This window comes from Camelus dromedarius, chromosome 7 (genome assembly GCF_036321535.1).
Source record: "Camelus dromedarius isolate mCamDro1 chromosome 7, mCamDro1.pat, whole genome shotgun sequence".
NCBI classification, from domain to species: Eukaryota; Metazoa; Chordata; class Mammalia; order Artiodactyla; family Camelidae; genus Camelus; species Camelus dromedarius.
Window position 1 is genome coordinate 77,474,962 of NC_087442.1, and position 13,757 is coordinate 77,488,718.

General features: G+C 37.5%; 1 long non-coding RNA gene and 1 pseudogene across 1 annotated transcript in view; one reads left to right on the forward strand and one right to left on the reverse strand.

The window, feature by feature from the left end:
* Positions 1-13,757, reverse strand: part of LOC135321764 (uncharacterized) — a 208,035-nt gene that overhangs the window by 94,406 nt on the left and 99,872 nt on the right. The window lies entirely within an intron of this gene.
* On the forward strand, positions 3,948-6,145 carry LOC105093053 (BCL2/adenovirus E1B 19 kDa protein-interacting protein 3-like; annotated as a pseudogene).

The following is a 13,757-nucleotide window of genomic DNA, read 5'->3' on the forward strand; positions in this document are numbered from 1 at the left end:
AATCAAGCTGATTTTCTAAATGTATAACATATTTTGCTTAGGTCATTTTACATTAGATTTGCACTTGGGGAAAATTTCAATTTGCTTTTGAACCTAAATAGATGTTCTGCTTTTAAGAGTGTAGTTTAAATATTTTATGTAAATTGACTTCCAGAAAAAGAACTCAGTTACAAATAATTACAGACTTACAAAAAGGTACATTAAGGATTGCTGAGTACAGTATTTAGAGTCTAATCTGCAACATATTCCTGTTAAGTTACTTAAACCTAATATTTTGGGCTGAATTGTCCCCTCAACATTCATATGTTGAAGCCCTAACCCCTCAATGTGACTGTGTTTGGAGATAGGGCCTGTGAGGAGGTGATAAATGTTAAATGAGGTCCTAAGGGTAGGTCCCTACTCCAATAGGGCTGGTGCCCACATACAAATAGGAAGAGACACCAGAGCTCGCTCTCTCCTGTGTGAGGACACAGGAACAAGCTGGCTGCCTACAAACCAGGGAGAGGGCACTCATTAGAACCCTACTGGGTTGGTACCCTTGTCTCAGACTTCTACCTCCAAAACTGAGAAAATAAATTTCCACTATTGAAGCCCCCAAACTCAATCTATGGTATTTTGTTATGGCAGCCCAGGCTGACTGAGACACCGAACAAGAACATGTAGAATTTAATAAATGAGCAGAAAAGGGGTTGATAAGTGACAGTGAGCAGGAGACTTGTACCTTCATTAAAAACAAGTATTTTTTTTATAGTTTGCTAACTTTTAGCAGAAGTTAATGAAAAGGTTTCTCCTATGAATTTGAATAAATATTCAAGAGAATATAAAACACCAACTTACCCCTAATATGTTTCTTATTAGAAAATATAACATTGATATGCTGGAAGAAATTGTGGTCTTTTTGCCTTGAAATCATGCAAATTATACCAGTGAGACTAGACTAAAATACAGATAAATGAACGTATTTCACTGAGCTCATCCTCATTACTGAGATGGTGAAATTGCAGGGAAAGGGTCGTTCAGAGCATGCTTCTTACATATCTTGAATATTTCAAGATAGCTAGCTAGCTAAGTACAAAAGCCTATCATGAGTTTGTCACCTGGGCGAGTAACGTGCTGCCATCTTCAATATTTCCAAGAAGTGTTCTTTTTACTCTGTTCTCCAGGGTTTCTTTCCTCAGGAACAATACTTTGCCAGTAGTCAAGCCAAAAAAGAAAAAAAAAAAAAAAAAGCCATCACCTCCCTCTCTGCCTAATTCCACTGTATACTTGAAATCAAAACATCCAAATATACATCAGCATGCCTGTTTAAGGCATTGTCTCAGTCAGTTCAGGCTGCTGTAACAAATTACCATAGTCTGAATGGCTTAAACAAGAAACATTTACTTCTCACAGTTCTGGAGCCCAGAAAGTCCAAGATCAGGGGGCCAGATCTGGTATCTGATGCGGGCCCACTTCTCGATTTGTAGATGGCCGTCTTCTCATTGTATCCCCATATGACAGACAGCAGAGAGGGACAGCATGCTCCCTGTCTCTTCTTATAAAGGCACTGATTCCATCCATGGGGGCTCTCCCTCAGGACCTGATTAGCCTGCAAAAGCCCCACCTTCAAATACCATCACACTGAGGGTGAAGATTTCAACATAGGAATTTTGTGGGGACATAAATATTCACTCCATAACAGTTATGCTTTGCCCTTAACAGAGACAAGGATAAGACAGGGAAAGGCATGATGCCCTATTACCTTTGGTTCGTGGTGCCATTTTATTCTTGGGAATGTTATCAGGTTTTATTTAATTTTATTTATTTATTTATTTATTTATTTATTTATTTATTTATTTACGGAGGTACTGGGGATCAGACCCAGGACCTCATGCATGCCAAGCATGAGCTCTACATGGTGCCATTTTGATTAAAGGGGGTTCTCAAATATCTGTAGTTTGGGTTGCCTCTGCTCAGTGTCCCAGAGTTTTCTATACCCAAGACAACATATCATAGTATGATTTGGGTTGGATGAGACCTCTCTTGTAAGGCAGAAGGAGGGAGATTGCAAAAGGGAAGACAAAAAAGGAGAAGCAGCCTAATGCAGGTGCATTTGTAAGTAGATGAATACAAAAAGAATGTATATATCTCTAGAAATGTAGAATCTGTAAACAGACTCTCTTAAAATTATCCAAATCTGTATACTTCCTGGAATGTCTTTATGTACCACCAAAGCTATGCAAACCCCAATTCAAATGTAATATTCCTACTATTGCTAATAATTTTCACTGTAATGTACTAAGAGCCTACTTTAAACTAAGTATTGTATTAGATTCTCCAAATACATCAGCTCATTTACATTGTGTTTCTCATGTGATAGCCATTATTAACCCCATTTTACAGATGAAGAAACTGGGACTCAGAGAAGATAAGAAGTTTGCCCAGAATCTCACAGCCAGTTAGTGCCAAAGCCAATTCAGTCCTCGCTCCACTGACTCCAGAGCCTGCGCTTTGTGATAACCTTATATTGCCTTGTTTATGTGTTCCTGATCCAGCAGCAGCTTAATATGTATCCCTCTGAGATAATTGGTACTCCCAAAAGAATGATTCTCTAACGGTGGATTTTCAGAATTAAGTGGCAGAGCTTTGAGAGAGATTTTTATCGAAACAGTCTTCCCAGTGCTTTCTCAAATCATTAAATATACATATATATATTTCTCTTCTCTTGATACATATATTACTCTATTTTAATGAAGTTGCAATGGGGAAATCAAAGATGAATACCAAATAAGCATTCAAATTAAGAAAACTTGAAATTATTTCAAGGTCTTTATTTTGCCCATTAGTAGCAATTCTCTCCTCATGTTTTATACTAATTAAGGGGCTTTGCGGTCACTGGTTTTTTTTCCCTCAAAATATCCCCCAAAAGGATTAATTCTTTAACTCTCAATTTTTTTACCTAAACCTGTTAAAGTATCTAAAAATCCCTTTACTGATTAACTACATAGTTAAAAATTGAAGGTAATGATGACCATTATAGCAAACCCTTAAGAATACTGTTTTCTGAAAGAAAAAAAAAAAAGAAAAGAAAAATTTATGGTACTTAAACAAAATTAGACCCCTGTTCAACCTATTCCACATGTGTACACACACAATGTTCAGTATAACTGTGAGTAAAGTGAATCTACATCTGTATTTCAAAACGGAGCCTGAACTCCATTGAGCTAATTATTCTTTAAGACAAATTCAAGCTTGTTTTCTTGAATAGAGTTGGGACCCATGTTTTTTCAGGCACATAAACATCTGAGAAGTAGCAAGGCACAGGGTGAAGAAGTCAGGTCAGTTCCTATATTACAGATTTAGGAGAGGAGACTAAGCCTAATGCTGTAGACTGGAAACACCATGGAGCAGTTACTGAGACAAAAGAGCACCTCTCGTAAAGCGAGCTGTGCTGCACCACTGGACCCTGCTAAATAAGGTGGAGAGAGGAACCAAAAAAAATCTAAGGAATTGAGATCGAGCGAGTTCTTAAGGGTATAGTCCATAAAAATGAACAAAGAGATATATGTATTCGGGCCACAGTGAAACAATAACAATGTCACATATTCATGTTCTGCTTAAAGAAATTTTCTGCAAATATATTCTTCGTAACAGCCCCTGGAGTGTGTGGAGCAGACACTATTTTTATTATGTGGCAGAAAAGGAAACCCAGGCACCGAGAGACTGGGGGAACTGCCCAGTGTCCCTCAGCTGCTTCCTGGCCCAGTAATGACCAGATAGACCCCAGTCTGAGGGGGTCCCACCTCTTTGTAGTAATCTGAGGCATGCTCCACTTCCTCTGCCCCCTCTTCTAATGCCTCATATTTGTAATAGCTTCTTCTATCACTTCCAGTTAACCCCTTCTCCGTCTACTCAAACCCCCAGGTCTTCATCTCCCTCATTCTTCACTTTCAGCAAAGACAGAGACCATGATTAAGATCCATACCCCAACACTCTGTGAGTGATACCAAGGCCAGGGCGCAGAAGTCCCGACTGCAAGAAGTTGAGAATTTACATGTCCCCCACATCGAGCTATGACTATGAACTCTACCAATGCCCCTTTTCTCTACTGCTGGGTAAGTAAACTTGCACAGATCTAGGGACCATTTTCTAGTAGCAGATAATCTAAAACAATGACTCTGCTTTGTAAAATCTCAAAAAGAACAAGAAAAACTGCATTTGAGCGTATCTATACGGTCCTAAATGGACTTTGGTTTTCATTGAATGGATTTACATGCCTTGTCATTTTGATCCTACGTAAATCTTGCCATTTCTGGATGAAGACAGTTTTTGAAGCATACGTGACTAGACAAAAATCGAGCAGACATTAAAGTTAAAAATTTCAAGTGAGTTATGTTAACCTCGCTACTTCTTTGTATATACAGAATTTTTTCACGTGAACCCCCTATACGGTCATGTCTCTTTTATAACTGCCCAATTTTTAAACCAGTGTCAGGTTTTAATAATAATAATAGGTGGTATTTCTTCAAGTACTGATCTAAGTGCTCTCTATTATTCCATTAAGCTCCCACAACAACCCTAGAAAGCAAGTACTTTTCCTTAATCTTATTTTGCAGATGCAGCAACTAGGACACAAGAGAGGTTATGAGACTTCCCCAGGGCTTTCCAGGCAGTAACCAAGCAGTCAGGCTCCAGAGCCCACTTCTCAGTCGTCATGCTAACCTGTCTGTGATAGTGCGCGCTTATAAACTGTATCTTACTAGTTTCATCACTATATTCCAGCTGCTTGTGTCAGCCTACCAGCCTACTGCATCTGCAATCTCTTTGACTTTAAAAGTTGAACAAATTAACTTACAATGGATTTTGGACAAACTGTAAAATAATAAAACTGTTAGAAAATAAACGGGACATCTTCAGGATTGGGTTGAAGCATTTTCAGACTTGACACCAAAAGTATGATCCCTTAAAGAAAATTTTGATAAATTGGACTTCACCAAAATGTAAATTTTTTGCTCTGCAAAAGACCCTGTGAAGAGGATAAAAAGATAGATTATACACTAGGAGAAAATATTTGTAAGTCATATATCCAATAAAGGACTTATACCTAGACTATATAAAGAACTCTCAAAACTCAACAGTAAGAAACAAATAATCCAGTGAGAAAATGCACAGGAACATACATTTCACTAAGAGGAGATACAGAGGGCAAATCTGCACGTGAAAAGATGTTCAGCACTCCTAGCCATTAGGGCAATGCAAATTAAAAACCTCCCCGAGGTATTACGACACACGTATCAGAATACTAAAATTAAAACTAGCGAGGGGTGACTCAGCTTGCTGTGTTGTTGCCCAAAGACTGGAGACAGTCCTGCTCCGGCCGCAGCTCTTCCAGCCGCCAGACAGTGTTGTTTCATTTAATGGCACAGCCACTGCCCCCCTCACACAACAACAAAAAACAACAACTTCGAGGAAGGTGAACAGCCTCTGCCCCTGCCAGCCGGCCCCAACAGTACCTGGGTGGGGCTCCCCGTGAACAGCAGCAACGGCAATGATAATGGTACTGCGAAAATGGGGGGCTAGGACACATACCCTCCTCATCCTCTATCCACAATGGAGACATGGAGGAGATTCTTTTGGATGCACAACATGAGTCTGGACAGAGTAGTTCAAGAGGCAGCTCTCACTGTGACAGCCCTTCGCCACAAGAAGATGGGCAGATCATGTTTGATGTGGAAATGTGCACCAGCAGGGACCACAGCTCTCAGTCAGAAGAAGTTGCAGAAGGAGAGAAAGGTAGGTGCTTTAAAGTGTAGACTGGGTATCCAACGGGTCCAGTAGACCTGAAAACACGCCACCCAAGGAGTTCCACATCAGGCACCCTAAACTTTCTGTCTCTCTAAGCACGAGGAAAAGTGGAGCCATGATGAAAGGGGTTATTTTCTCTGCAGAGTTTCATAAGGTGTTCATTCCATCCCTCTTCCTCGCTCATGTGTTGGCTCTGGGGCTAGGCATCTACATTGGAAAATGACTGCGCACACCTTCTGCCAGCACCTACTGAGAGAAAGAAGAGCCCTGGGAAAGCGTGTGACTTGTGAAGTAGTGTACTGTCACAGTAGTTTATCTGAACTTGAGACCATTGTAAGCATGACCCAACCTACCACCCTGTTTTCACATATCCAAGTTCCAGTAACTCTCAAATCCAGTATTCAAACTCTTTTGAGGCATTTTACTAATAACCTCATTCCCCTTTTGGCCTGTAAAACACTTTAGAATTTCCTAACAGAGTTTACTGTTGTTTAGAAATTTGCAAGGGCTTCTTTTCCGCAAATGCCACCAGCAGATTGTAATTTTGTCAACAATGCTGTTGTCTCCTTTTAGTACCAGCAGACTTAGACCTGCATCATTCATGGGATAAATTTAACTCTTGCAGGATAACTCCCATCTCTCTCTTAAAATGAGATCAGGTTAGTAAAGGATATAAAAGCTATGTTGCTTTGTTTCAAGATAAAGGCAAGCTTCCCTAAGCTTGAATTCATAGTTATTCAAAACAAAAGAAAACAAAAACAAACAGAAAAAAACAAGACACAAGAATAAAAATATTCTGGGCAATAAAAAATTATTTTAAACCAGAAAAAAAAAAACTAGTGAGAACACCAAATGCTAGCAAGGATGCAGAGAAACTGAATCACTCATATATTGCTGATGGGAATATAAAATGGTACAGCTACTTCGCATAATAATTTGCCAAAATGTTATGAAATTAAACACATAATTATCACATAACCTAGCAAATGCACTCTTGGGCATGTATCCCAAAAAAATGAAAACTGAAGTTCAAACAAAAAACCTGTATAAAAATGTTTGTAACAGCTTTATTCATAATAGCCAAAAACTGGAAGCAACGTAATATCCTTCAGCAGGTGAATGGTTAAACAAACTGTGGCATATTCACACAATGGAATCCTACTCAGCAATAAAAAGGAACAAACTATTGCTATACACAAGAACTTGGGTGGATCTCAAGGGAATTATGCTGAGTGGAAAAAGCCAATCTCAAATGATTACATGCTGTATAATTCCGTTTATGCAACATTTTTGAAATAACACAAATTCCAGAGATGGAGAACAGAGAAGTAGCTGTCAAGTAGTATCTTGATTATGGTGATGTTACATCAATTTACAAACGTAATAAAGTTGCACAGAGCTATACATACACACAGAGCCACACACACACACACACACACACATTTGAGTACATATAACAATGGTGAAATTTAAATAAGCTCTGTGGATTGTCCCAATGCCAATTTTCTGGTTTTGATACCATACTACATTTATGCAAGGTGTTGCCATTGGGGAAATGAAGTAAAGCATACGTACAGATTCCCTGCATGTTCTTTTTTATAACTTCCTGTGAGTCTATAATCACATCAAAATAAGTAACTTTCTGAAGTTGGACAGTCAGAACAAAGCCTGTAACCCTGTAGCACTCCACTAGAGACCTCATTTCAGTTAGAAAAATGCCATAATCAACACCACTTGAATAAAGTTATTTCTAGCAGCTGTAAATTAAACAGTCCTCTATTTTCTGTTTGAAACTTAAATGACAGAAATAAAATTCTAACTTCTTCTGAAAGTCATGGAATTCTGTATCAGAAATGGACCTCATCACAGAGAGGATTCTCTTCCACATCCCTTTGGCCCTAAGGGTTTCCAGAAACAGCACTTGTCACAGGAAAGAACTGTTAACAGGGGGATGTTCAGGCTGCCTACAGGGCCAGACGTAAGTAAATGGTGTAGCTTTTGAAACAGGGAATAGAAATAACTTGACACCTACTATGTGCCAAGCACTGTGTCATTAATTTATCACGAGAATCGTACAAAGTGGTCTTGCTGTCCCCATGTACAGATGAAGAAACTGAAGCAGAGAGGAGCTGGAGGTCCACAACAGGGAAGTGGTGGAGCCAATTTTCAAATCTAAGTCTCTCAGGGTCCCAAATCCGTACCCTTTACTCTCCCTGAGCCCGCCTGTCCTCTTCACTGCAGGCATCAAGATCCCAAGATCACCTGGTCCCAATCCTGCAGCGCCTCCTCCTCCAAGCCCCATATAACCTACAGGATCTCCTAGGTCCTGGCGTGTGATCATGGATGCCAGCAGGCTGAGACCCTGGGTGTCACCTTCCTCTGTCTCTTTTCTTTTCCCAGCTTTATGGAGATGTAATTGATAAAGAAAATCATCTATATGTAAAGTGTACAACATGATGATTTGATATATGCATACATTATAAAATATTTACACAATCAAGTTAATTAACACAACCATCACCTCACATAGTTACTCCTTGTGTGTGTGCGTATGTGTGTGCGTGGTGAGGACACTTAAGATCTACTCTCTTACCAAACTTCCAGTATATAACACAGAGGTATTAACTCTAGTCACTATGCTGTACATTTTCCTCAGAGTTTATTCATCTTATAACTGAAAGTTTGTATTCTTTGACCCATATCTCCCCATTTCCCCCATCTTCAACTCCTGGCAACACCATTCTACTCTCTGTTTCCATGAGTTTCATTTTATTTTTTAGATCCCATACATAAGTGATTCCACGCAGAATTTGTCTCTCCATCTGGCTTATTTCACTTCCCATCTTGCCTTCCAAGTTTATCCATGTTGTTATCATAAATAGCAGGGTTTTTTATGGCTGAGTAGTATTTGACAGTATATATCTACGTCATAAAAAAGAATAGAACCCACTAGAAAGTACTTTAAATGATTAATAAATGATTAATTAAAGAAAATCTATTTTTAATCTTTTGAGGAATCTCCATATTGTTTTCCATTATGGCTGCACCAAACTACATTCCCACCAACAGTGTAGGAGGGTTCCCTTTTCTCCACACCCTCAGAAGACTAAAAATAGACTTATCTTATGATCCAGGAATCCCACTCCTGGGCATATATCTGGAAGGAACCTTAATTCAAAAAGATATATGCACCCCAATGTTCATAGCAGCACTATTTACAATAGCCAAGACATGGAAACAGCCTAAATGTCCATCAACAGATGACTGGATAAAGAAGTTGTGGTATATTTATACAATGGAATACTACTCAGCCATAAAAATAATTAAACAAAATACTTAAAATAAAAAATAAAATAATTTGCAGCAACATGGACAGAACTAGAGATTGTCATTCTAAGTGAAGTAAGCCAGAAAGAGAAAGAAAAATACTATATGATATCACTTATGTGTGGAATCTAAAAAACAAAGACACAAATGAACTTACCTACAAAACAGAAACAGACTCACAAACATAGAAACAAACTTATGGTTACCAGGGAGGGAAGAGGGTGGGAAGGGATAAATTGGGAGTTAAAGATTTGCAAATACTAACTAATATACATAAAATAGATAAACAACAAGTTTACACTGTATAGCACAGGGGACTATAGTCAATATCTTGTAGCAACTTATGGTGAAAAGAATATGAAAACAAATATATGTATGTTCATTGACGACTGAAGCATTATGTTGTATGCCAGAAATTGACACAACATTGTAAACTGACTATTTCAATAAAATGACTGTGTGAGTGTGTGTGTGTGTGTGTGTGTGTGTGTATACACACACACAAAAAAAGAAAAGTACGGTGAAAAGAGAGGGGAAGTGGTGCTTTGGAATATAACCTACTGGTACATTTTGTAAGGCTTTTTATGAGTAGAATTTGATTAATCATTGCCAGACCTTAGGAGAGCAAACAAAAGCAATTTTTCTTTAACATTTTTTATTGATTTATAATCATTTTACAATGTTGTGTAAAATTCCAGTGTAGAGCACAATTTTTCAGTTATACATGAACATATATATATTCATTGTCACATTTTTTTCTCTGTGAGCTACCATAAGATCTTGTGTATATTTCCCTGTGCTATACAGTATAATCTTGTTTATCTATTCAACAATTTTGAAATCCTGTCTATCCCTTCCCACCCTCCACCCCTTTGGCAACCACAAGTTTGTATTCTATGTCTATGAGTCTGTTTCTGTTTTGTATTTATGCTTTGTTTGTTTTTGTTTTGTTTTTTAGATTCCACATATGAGCGATCTCATATGGTATTTTTCTTTCTCTTTCTGGCTTACTTCACTTAGAATGACATTCTCCAGGAGCATCCATGTTGCTGCAAATGGCATTATGTTGTCGGTTTTTATGGCTGAGTAGTATTCCATTGTATAAATATACCACTTCTTTATCCAGTCATCTGTTGATGGACATTTAGGCTGTTTCCATGTCTTGGCTATTGTAAATAGTGCTGCTATGAACATTGGGGTGCAGATGTCATCTTGAAGTAGGGTTCCTTCTGGATATATGCCCAGGAGTGGGATTCCTGGGTCATATGGTAAGTCTATTCCTAGTCTTTTGAGGAATCTCCATACTGTTTTCCACAGTGGCTGCACCAAACTGCATTCCCACCAGCAGTGAAGGAGGGTTCCCTTTTCTCCACCGCCTCTCCAGCATTTGTCATTTGTGGATTTTTGAATGATGGCCATGCTGACTGGTGTGAGGTGATACCTCATTGTAGCTTTGATTTGCATTTCTCTGATAATTAGTGATATTGAGCATTTTTTCATGTGCCTATTGATCATTTGTATGCCTTCCTTGGACAATTGCTTGTTTAGGTCTTTTGCCCATTTTTGGACTGGGTTGTTTGGTTGTTTCTTATTAAGTCACATGAGCTGCTTATATATTCTGGAGATCAAACCTCAGTCGGTTTCATTTGCAAAAATTTTCTCCCATTCCGTATGTTGTCTTTTTGTTTTACTTACGGTTTCCTTTGCTGTGCAGAAGCTTGTAAGTTTCATTAGGTCCCATTTGTTTATTCTTGCTTTTATTTCTATTGCTTGAGTAGACTGTTCTAGGAGAACATTTTTGAGATGTATGTGAGATAATGTTTTGCGTATATTTTCTTCTAGGAGGTTTATCTTGTCTTATGTTTAAGTCTTTGATCCATTTTGAGTTTATTTTTGTGTATGGTGTAAGGGAGTGTTCTAGCTTCACTGCTTTACATGCTGCTGTCCAGTTTTCCCAACACCATTTGCTGAAGAGACTGTCTTTATTCCATTGTATATTCTTGCCTCCTTGGTTGAAGATGAGTTGACCAAAAGTTTGTCGGTTCATTTCAGGGCTCTCTATTCTGTTCCATTGGTCTATATGTCTGATTTTGTACCAATACCATGCTGTCTTGATGACTGTAGCTCTATAGTATTGTCTGAAGGCTGGGAGAGTTATTCCTCCAGCTTCTTTCTTTCTCTTCAGTAATGGTTTGGCAATTCTAGATCTTTGATGGTTCCATATAAATTTTATTATGATTTGTTCTAGTTCTGTGAAATATGTCCTGGGTAATTGGATAGGGATTCCTTTAAATCTGTAGATTGCTTTAGGCAGTGTGACCATTTTAACAATATTGATTCTTCCAATCCAAGAGCATGGGATATCTTTCCATTTTTTAAAGTCTTGTTTAATTTCCTTCATCAATGGTTTATAGTTTTCTGTGTATAATTCTTTCACCTCCTTGGTTAGATTTATTCCCAGATATTTTATTACTTTGGGTGCTGTTTTAAAGGGGATTGTTTGTTTACTTTCTTTTTCTGTTAATTCCTCATTAGTGAAAAGAAATGCAACTGATTTTTGAATGTTAATCTTGTAACCTGCTACCTTGCTGAATTCTTCAATCAGCTCTAGTAGTTTTTGTGTGGACCTTTTAGGGTTTTCTATATATAGTAACATGTCGTCAGCATATAGTGACACTTTAACCTCTTCTTTTCCAATTTGGATCCCTTTTATTTCTTTCTCTTGCCTGATTGCTGTGGCTAGGACTTCCAATAAGTGATAGTGGACATCTTTGTCTTGTCCCAGATTTTAGTGGGAAGCTTTTGAGTTTTTCACCATTGAGTACTATGCTGGCTGTAGGTTTGTCATATATAGCTTTTATTATGTTGAGATATGTTCCCTCTATACCTACTTTGGTGAGAGTTTTTATCATAAATGGGTGTTGAATTTTATCAAATGCTTTTTCTGCATCTATTGAGATGATCATGTGGTTTTTGTCCTTTCTCTTGTTGATGTGATGTATTATATTGACTGATTTGCGTATGTTGAACCATCCTTGTGTCCCTGGATGAACCGCACTTGGTCATGATGTATAATCTTTTTTATGTGTTGTTGGATTCTATTTGCTAATATTTTGGTCAGGATTTTGGCATCTATGTTCATCAGTGATTATTGGCCTATAATTCTCTTTTTTGGTAGTGTCTTTGCCTGGTTTTGGTATCAGGGTGATGGTGGCTTCATTGAATGAGTTTGGGAGTAATCCCTCCTTTTCAATCTTCTGGAAGAGTTTGAGAAGGACTGGTATGAGTTCTTCTTTGTATGTTTGGTAGAATTCCCCAGTGAAGCCATCCGGTCCTGGACTTTTATTTGTAGGGAGGTTTTTATTGCTATTTCAATTTCATTTCTACTGATCGGTTTGTTCAAGTGGTCAGTTTCTTCTTGATTCAGTCTTGGTGGACAGTATGTTTCCAGAAACTTGTCCATCTCCTCTAGGTTATCCAGTTTGGTTCCATATAGTTTTTCATAATATTCTCATATGATATTCTGTATTTCTATTTTATTTGTTGTAATTTCTCCATTTTCCTTTCTTATTTTGCTTATTTGTGCTCTCTCTTTTTTCTTCTTTGTAAGTTTGGCCAGAGGTTTGTTGATTTTATTTACTTTTTCAAAAAACCAGCTTTTGGTTTGATTGATTTTTTCTATTTTTTTTAATCTCTATTTTATTTATTTCCTCCTTGATCTTTATAATTTCCTTCCTTCTGCTGCCTTTTTGGGGTTTTTCGTTCTTCTTTTTCTAGTTCTTTTAGTTGGTAGGTTAAATTGTTTATTTGAGAGTGTTCTTCTTTTTTGAGGAAGGCCTGTATCGCTATAAACTTCCCTCTTAGCACTGCCTTTGCTGTGTCCCATAAATTTTGTGTGGTTGTGCTTTCATTTTCATTTGTCTCAAGGTATTTTTTAATTTCAGCTTTGATTTCCTCATTGACCCATTGGTTTTTTAATAGCATATTGTTTAATCTCCATGCTTTCCTTTTTTTCTCCTTTGTTTCTCTGTTGTTGATTTCCAGTTTCATGGCATTGTGGTCAGTAAAGATGCTTGAATAATTCCTATCTTCATAAAATTGTTGAGGTTTCTTTTGTGCCCAAGTACATGATCAATCCTAGAAAATGTTCCATGTGCACTTGAAAAGAATGTATATCCTATTTTGGGGAGGTGTAATGTTCTGAAAATATCCACCAAATCCAATTTTTCTATTGTATTATTTAGTTTCTCTGTTGCCTTATTTATTTTCTGTCTGGAAGATCTGTCTAGTGATGTTAATAAGGTGTTAAAATCTCCAACTATGATTGTATTCCCATCAATATCCCTTTTATCTCTGTTAGTAATTGTTTTATGTATTTAGGTGCTCCTATATTGGGTGCATATATATTAACGAGTGTAATATCCTCATCTTGTATCACTCCTTTAATCATTATAAAATGTCCTTCTTTATCTTTCTTTATGGCCTTTGTTTTTTTTTTAACATTTTTTATTGATTTATAATCATTTTACAATGTTGTGTCAAATTCCAGCATTCAGCACAATGTTTTATGGCCTTTGTTTTAAAGTCTATTTTGTCTGAAATCAGTACTGCAACACCTGCTTTTTAAACAAAAGCAACTTTGGATA